The sequence below is a fragment of the Triticum dicoccoides genome, chromosome 6A (assembly GCF_002162155.2).
Source record: "Triticum dicoccoides isolate Atlit2015 ecotype Zavitan chromosome 6A, WEW_v2.0, whole genome shotgun sequence".
In the NCBI taxonomy this organism is placed as follows: domain Eukaryota; kingdom Viridiplantae; phylum Streptophyta; class Magnoliopsida; order Poales; family Poaceae; genus Triticum; species Triticum dicoccoides.
In genome coordinates, this window is record NC_041390.1 from 254,071,189 (window position 1) to 254,080,140 (window position 8,952).

Here is an 8,952-nt window from a genome sequence, read left to right on the forward strand (position 1 = left end):
CAACGGGTACAACAAAGTGTATGTACCATGTGAATGATACGATGGAGAAATGTAGCAAAAAATCAAGATGAAATGATAGCTTTTATACCCAATATTATGCTTTTGTTTTCTTGTAAGTGTTCTTCCTACTAAACACAAGAAATTTGGGTTAAAAAGGCCTCAACTTAAAAATACTAACAGAGCAGCCGAGCCATTTGACTATTAAATAAAATGAAGAAAAAGTAGTAGGAAAAGAAGGAAAATTCAGTGTAAAAAGGAAAGAAAAAACACTTTATTTTCGTGCCACGTTTTTTACAGGTACACAAATTATCTAACCAGAATGCAGTTACAACTTCAATCCAGTCCTTGTGGTTAGGGGTACCATGAGATACCAAGGAGGTACTGGGTTTGATTCCATTTTCTCCCAAATTTATACTACCTTCAGAAAGGGCGGGCAACGCGAGGGAAAACCAAGTCTCGAACGGGAGTGGGAGCAGGAATCACGGGACGTGCGGAGCGAGAACCACGGGACATCCAGGAATTATGATAAAAATCAAAGCATGCATGTTATCTGTTTGATCCGAATCTAAGGGCATCCGAATCATTCAGATCTGTTGCTGAAAGATGAACTTCAGATTTTAGCTTTTGCGGATGTTTTTGTCTAAAAAATCAATAAATGTTTTTCTAGAGATTACGCCAATGACCTAGTGCAATATTTTTACCCAAATGAGAAGTGCCATATGTGTGGCACGAAGCAACATTGTCTAAACACGCCCATTACCATCCATTTTGCCACATCAAACATATGACAACATTGGAATCTTTTTGGTTTTTGTACTTTTGTCTCTTAAATAACAATTCTGATTATAAATCCGTTTTCATCACTAAAGTTGCCATAATATGTTTCATATATCATTGTTCTTATAGATTTAATGCTAACATTGTCTTTCAACTACTTTTCATGGCAAATTTTCTTAATTGACCATGGCAAATTTTAGTAATTAACCACGACAAATTTAATTCATGGATCATGGTAACTTTAAGTAATTCATGGAGTGCATGACAATTTTAGTATTTTTACCATGGTAATTCTAATATTTGGATCATGGAAATTAATTTTTGTATGAACCATGGCAAATTTAAGTAATTCATGATAGCAATTTTAGTTTCTGGTTCATGGCAAATTTGAGTCATTGACTATCCATTTTTAAAGTAATTGAGGATGAATTTCTCTTTTTATTATGAACCATGTCAAAATTATCCATGGGTCATGGCAAATTTTAGTAATTATCCATGCCAAGTCTAGTTTCTTAATCCTCTTTTTTATAACATGTCAAAATTGACTTTAAACGTAGAAGAAAAAATAGTTGAAACATATCATGGCAGCTTCAGTGTAAACACCATGACAGTTTATGTGCAATAGACACAACAACTTTTGACTGCCAAGAAATATCATCCAAACATATCGATATGGGATCTAGTTTCGAATTCCTTGTTAGAGCGGATTTAATGGTGAAAATGGATTTACAATCAGATTTTTTGTTTAAGAGATAAAACATTTTAAAGATTGAAAGACCCAAAAGATTCCCACTAACATTATCTGTTTTTGTCCCCATCTACAAGCATGTGTGAAAAAAATAAAAAGGTTGACGTGTCACAATTGGTGGCTAGAAGGGCGTTTGGCCCGATCTCTTTCAGCCCACATGTATGGGGGGAATTCCTTTTTGCCACACGTGTGGCACTTATGAGTGTCCTATTTCAATAAAAGGAAGCAAGCAGAGTTACAAGAAAAAGTACATGTGATGCGAACATCGAATACAACACATCGACACCACACACTATCTATCCCTAGATTACATTATCAGAAAACATTGTAATCCTCAAGCACTGGCAAGTTTATAGTTGCTAACTCATCGAAGATCATGCCCACCAGCTGCACCAATGCTCTTTGTTGCTCCACTCTGTTGAAGACCCAAGCGTTCCTATAGTTCTAGAGAGCCCAAGTCATGGCAATGATTATCGAATCAAACCCTCACTTATTCCTCCCTCTGAGTGTTGGTCCGACCGAGTAGACTGCGGGGCCACCTTGGGGCAACTTGAGGGTTGGTTTTACTCGTAGGATGTCTCATCTGAGTGTGCCCTGAGAATGAGATATGTGCAGCTCCTATCGGCATTTGTCGGCACATTCGGGCGGTGTTGCTGGTCTTGTTTTAACCTGTCGAAGTGTCTTGAATTACCGAGATACCGAGTCTGATCGGAATGTCTTGGGAGGAGGTCTATTCCTTCGTTGACCATGAGAGCTTGTCATGGGCTAAGTTGGGACTCCCTTGGAGGGATTTGAACTTTCGAAAGCCGTGCCCGTGGTTATGGGAAGATGGGAATTTGTTAATGTCCGGTTGTAGATAACTTGAACCTTAATTTAATTAAAATGAATCAACTGAGTGTGTTACCGTGATGGCCTCTTCTCGGCGGAGTCCGGGAAGTGGACACGGTGTTGGAGTAATGTTTGCGGAGGTTGTTCTCTAGTTTCTCGCTCGCGCTTTGCCTCCTCCTCTCGCTCTCTTTTGCGAATAAGTTAGCCACCATATTTGCTAGTCGCTTGCTGCAGCTCCACATATTTTTACCCTATCATACCTTTAAGCTTAAATAGTCTTGATCGCGAGGGTGCGAGATTGCTGAGTTCCTGTGGCTCACAGATTACTATTACACCAGATGCAGGGCCTGATGATTCCGCTCCAGCAGACGCGTATGAGCTCAAGTGGGAGTTCGACGAAGACTCCCAACGTTACTATGTTTCCTTTCCCGATGATCAGTAGTGGTGCCCAGTTGGGGGTGATTGGGACCGTGTCGCATGTTCGGTTATCTTTTATTTTGGCGCCATAGTCGGGCCATGAGTGTTTGCATGATGTAATATTATTTATGTACTTGATGGACGTGGCGAGTGTAAGCCAACTATGTTATCTCCACTTTATTATTCATATTACATGGGATGTTGTGAAGATTGCCTAACTTGCGACATATGCCTTCAATGCGATTATGCCTCTAAGTCGTGCCTCGACACGTGGGAGATATAGTCGCATCGAGGGTGTTATAAGTTGGTATCAGAGCCTTCCCCGACCTTAGGAGCCCCATTGCTTGATCGTTATTAGCGGCCGAGTTGTGTCTAGAAAAATGTTTTGAGTCAATTAGGAATTATATATCTGAGAGTTTAGGAATTCTTTTTACTTCCCAGTCTCCTCATCACTCTGGTAAGGCATCCTGACGTAGAGTTTTGACTCTTCTCTTCTCAAATTTCACTAAAAATTTTTTAGGATCACGCGGTATCTTGGAATCGTTCCGATGGTTTTATGATGAGAACATTGTCTTGGTGCCTCCTGTCAGGGGTTTAGTGGAAGTGTCCCGGGGAGTTGAGCTCTGAGGTGTTGTCATCATAATTTTATCGTTGCAGTTTTGGAATACCTGAGTTTAGTACGTCGACATCGAAAATCTTTTTTATGCAGTTCGTTGGTGAGACAACCTCGACGCCACCCAGTACAGGGGCAGTAGTTCGGGAGTATCGCCATAACTTGTATAACGGATGCTTTTCGAAGGTTGAGGTAGATGGTTTCCGAAGGTTTCTTGGTTATGTGTTGAAGGATGGATACAGCTGGATGTAGGATTTGCTAGATTTGGGTGAGATATTATGCTTCCCCTGTATCCCCAACACCTGATTGCATAACCGGAAAGGTTCGGGAGTTTCATAGGTGGGAATTCTAGTAGCTCTAGTTCTTCTTCCACGGATATTGGTTTGAGATTGGGATTTCTTACCGATTATTCGTTCTTGATCCATACCTTGTTGATTTATTTCTCTACCTTAATTCTAAGTGGCTTATCAATTTATGGATATGTGACCATTTTAAGAGGAATGCATTCGTTCATTTTGTTCGGATGTGAAGACTATATGTTGCAATTTTCATTCCGTTGGATTCAGCTTCAATATTTGTCTGTCAATGTGCTAATGGTGGTCAACCTCTTCAGGATGGCTCCTCCAACGCGCACGACTCCGAATCCTGATCCGCCACCACCTCCACCTCCTCTAGAGGCATGGCAAGCTGTGATGGCCGCAACCAATGCAAACACACAGTTGATCATGCAAATTCTTCAAGAGCGCAATCAAGGCAACCAAGGGAATCAAGGCAGCAATCAGAATCACTTTGCTACACTCAACTAGTTCCTTGCTAACGGGCCAAAGACTTTCAGCAATTGTGTTAAGGCAACCGATGCTGACGATTGGCTTGTGGATCTGTGCAAGCATTTTGAGTGCAGTAACGTCAGGCCTGAGGACTTTGTTAAGTTCACTTCCTTCCAACTCAGAGACCAAGCTGCAGAATGGTTTCAGCAGTACAAAGATTCTAGAGGAGGCCGTGTGATTACCTGGGATGAATTCCGTCAAGACTTCAAAGCTCATCGTATTCCTCAGAGCGTGGTTGAAAGCAAGCGTGAGGAATTCCGCAATCTGAAGCAAAGCTCTTTGTCTGTCTATGACTACAACAAGTTGTTTCAGAAGCTCGCCCGCTTTGCCAAGCAGGACATGCCTGATGAGAAGAGCATGATATATCAGTTCAGGGGTGGTCTCAGAGAAGAAATTCAGCTAGCTCTTGTTCTCTTTGAGCCCTTGAGATACGATGAGTTCTACAACATGGCATTAAAGCAAGAGGCTGCTCAGTTGAAGTGTGATGCTTCCATGAAGCGAGTCAGAGATGTTACTCCTTCTTCCTCTACTCAAGTGGCCAAGCAGCAGAAGTTTTGGCTTCCTCCTCCTCCGTTCCGTCAGCCGTATCAGCAGAAGAGCAAAGGTGGCAGTGGTTCTTCCCACCCACCCAACCCTGGCTTTCAGAACAAGACTTCGTATCACTGTCCGCTTTCAGAGGTCACGTGCAACAAGTGCCAACAGAAGGGTCACTATGCCAACAAGTGTTTCAACCAGAGGCATCTTCCTCCTCCTCCTCCTGTCAGATCGGCAAGTACAACTATGGTCACGCATAACCCCAAGCACGCCAAGGTCAATTTGATGAATGCAGCTCAGGCAGAGGACTCGTCAGATGTCATCATGGGTAACCTTCCTATTAACGATGTTCCTGCAAAAGTTCTTTTTGACGCTGGTGCATCACATTCCTTTTTGTCATGCCCTTTTGCATCGAAGCACAATGTTGAGACTGAGATCATGCCCAAAGTCATGCAAGTTGTTTCTCCCGGCAAGCTTTTGACTTCTAGTTTGGTTGCTCCCGACATCTCTATCACTTTGGGTGACTACAAGTTTCTCTCTTCTCCCGTGGTTCTTGGTAACTCGGATATTGATCTTATTCTCGGAATGGATTGGCTTTCTAAGCACAAGGCTCAGCTTGATTGTGCAGCAAGGCAGATTCAATTGACTCATTCGTCTGAGGATGTAATTGTCTTTACCGCTCGTGATGATACTATCCGTCTGTTTTCTCTCAATGAGAGGGGTGAACTCGATGCCATCTCGCAAATTCCAGTCGTTTGCGAATATCAAGACGTCTTTCCAGAAGAGCTTCTAGGAATGCCTCCGCACCGGCCAGTTGAATTCGTTTTTGATCTTGAGCCTGGCACAGAACCTGTGTGCAAACGTCCTTACAAGCTCGGACCTGAAGAGTTGAAGGAGCTGAAGAAGCAACTCGATATTCAAGAGAAAATGGGTCTCATCTGGCCTAGTTCTTCTCCGTGGGGTTGTGGTGTTCTTTTTGTGAAGAAGAAGGATGGAACGGACCGACTTTGTGTTGATTACCATCCATTGAACAAGAAGACCATCAAGAACAAATACCCACTTCCCAACATCAATGAGCTATTCGAACAACTCAAAGGTGCCCAAGTATTGTCCAAGCTTGATCTCCGTATGGGTTATCATCAGATTCGAATCCGTGAGCAAGATATTCCCAAGACGGCTTTCAGGACAAGCTTTAGTTCATATGAATACACTGTTATGTCTTTGGCCTCGTCAATGCTCCTCCGACGTTCTCTCGCATGATGAACTTCATCTTCAATGCCTACACCAATGACTTTGTTTTGGTCTATCTCGACGACATTCTGGTTTTCTCCAAGAACAAGGAAGATCATGCCAAGCACTTGCGTTTGGTGCTTGATAAGCTAAGGGAACATTAGTTCTATGCCAAGTTCTCCAAGTGTGAATTTTGGCTTGATGAGGTTCATTATCTTGGTCATATCATCTCTGCCAAGGGCATTGCCGTGAATCCTGAGAAGGTGTCTGCAATTGCGAATTGGGAACCTCCTCAAAACGTGAAGCAACTCCGTAGCTTCCTCGGTCTCGCAAGCTATTGTCGAAGATTCGTTGAAAACTTTTCTAAGATCGCGAAGCCTCTCTCAAATCTTCTCCAGAAGCACGTCAAGTACATTTGGTCTCCGGAGTGTGACATTGCTTTCAACACTTTGAAAGAGAAATTGATCACAGCTCCAGTTCTGACTCCGCCTGATGAATCCAAGCCGTACGAGGTCTTTTGTGATGCCTCTCTCCAAGGTCTTGGCGCAATATTGATGCAAGAGAAGAAAGTTGTTGCTTATAGCTCTCGCCAGTTGAAGCCGAATGAGAAGAACTACCCCACTCATGATCTCGAGTTGGAGGCAGTTGTGCATGCTCTTTTGACTTGGAGACATCTTCTTTTGGGAAGAAAAGTGGACATTTTCACTGATCACAAGAGTCTCATGTACATCTTCACTCAGCCTAATCTCAACCTCAGGCAAACTCGATGGGTCGAAATGATTCAAGAGTATAATCCAAGTATTGAGTACACTCCAGGCAAGGCTAATGTGATTGCTGACGCATTGAGCAGGAAAGCTTACTGCAACAGTCTGATTCTTAAGCCTTATCAACCCGAGCTTTGTGAAGCTTTCCGCAAACTTAATCTGCAAGTTGTTCCTCAAGGTTTCCTCGCCAACCTTCAAGTCTCTCCTACCTTGGAAGACCAGATTCGCCAAGCCCAGCTTCTTGATGCTATGGTGATAAAGGTGAAGATTGGGATTGCCAAGAGTCAGTCCAAGTACAAGTGCTACCGCCTTGATGACAAGGACACTCTCTTCTTCGAGGATCGTATTGTTGTACCCAAAGGTGACCTCCATAAAGTGATCATGAACGGGGCTCACAATTCTCTCCTCTCCATCCATCCTGGGAGCACGAAGATGTATCAGGACCTTAAGCAGGCTTATTGGTGGACTCGAATGAAGCGCGGGATCGCTCAATTCATGAATGAATGTGATGTCTACAGAAGAGTGAAGGCAGAACACCAAAGGGCAGCAGGTCTCCTCCAACCTCTTGCCAGTCCAGAATGGAAGTTTGACCACATTGAAATGGACTTCGTGACTGGGTTTCCAAAGTCCAAGCGTGGCAATGATGCTATATTCGTTGTCATCGACAAACTCACCAAAGTGGCTCACTTTCTGCCTATTAAAGAGTTGATCACTGCAGCTCAATTGGCGGAACTCTATACCTCTCGTATTGTCTCTCTGCACGGTATTCCACAAGTGATCTCTTCAGACCGTGGCAGCATCTTTACCTCAAAGTTTTGGGATTCTTTTCAGAAGGCCATGGGCACCAACATCCGCTTCAGCACAACTTTCCATCCTCAAACTAGCGGTCAAGTCGAGCGTGTCAACCAGATTCTTGAAGATATGCTCAGGGCTTGTGTGATCTCCTTCGGCATGAAGTGGGAGAATTGTCTTCCTTATGCTGAATTCTCCTACAACAACAGTTTTCAAGCAAGTTCGGGCAAAGCCCCATTTGAAATTCTGTATGGCAGGAAGTGCCGTACCCCTCTCAACTGGTCTGAAACCGGTGAACGTTAGCTTTTGGGTAATGACTTAATCACAGAGGCAGAAGAAATGTGCAAAGTCATTCGTGATAACCTCAAAGCAGCCCAATCCCGTCAGAAAAGCTACTATGATAGTAAGCACCGTGATTTGGCTTTCGAGATCGGAGATCATGTTTACCTCCGCATCTCTCCTATGAAAGGTACTCGTCGCTTCAGTATCAAAGGGAAGCTTGCCCATAGATACGTGGGACCTTTCAAGATTGTCAGCAAGAGAGGCGACCTCGCCTATCAACTCGAGCTTCCTTCAAACTTTGCAAATGTTCATGACGTGTTCCATGTCTGTCAGCTTCAAAAGTGCTTCAAGACTCCTGACCACACCGTCAACTTCGAGGACATTGAGCACCAAGAAGATCTCTCCTATCGTGAGCACCCAGTTGCTATTCTTGAAGAGACTGAATGCAAGACTCACAACAAGTCAATCAAATTTCTCAAGGTCAAGTGGTCACATCATTCCGACCGTGAAGCTACCTGGGTAGACGAGGATCACCTCCGTTCTGAGTACCCGGCGTTCTTTCAGTCCTAGATCCCGGGACGAGATCCTTTCGTAGTGGTGGAGTGTTGTAACACCCCGGATGTAATTTTCCCAATTTGTACTCCAACTCTTGCCGTTTCCGGCGTTAAGTTAATTTATTTCCTCGGGTTCGGGTTTTGTCTCCGTGTGTTGTTGTCGTTGTCATGCATCTCATATCATGTCATCATGTGCATTGCATTTGCATACGCGTTCATCTCATGCATTCGAGCATTTTCCCCATTGTCCGTTTTGCATTCCGGCGCTTTGTTCTCCTCCGGTGGTCATTTCTACCTTTATTTCGTGTGTGCGGATTAAACATTTTCGGATTGGACGAGACTTGCCACGCGGCCTTGGTTTACTACCGGTATACCGCCTGTCAAGTTTCGTATCTTTTAGACTTCGTTTGATACTCCAACGGTTAACCGAGGGACCGAAAAGGCCTCGTGTGTGTTGCAGCCCAACACCCCTCCAATTTGGCCCAAAACCCACCTAACTCTGCTCCATCATCTAGAGCGTTCGATCACGATCGCGTGGCCGAAAACCGCACCTCATTTGGACTCTCCTAGCTCCCTCTATGCCTAT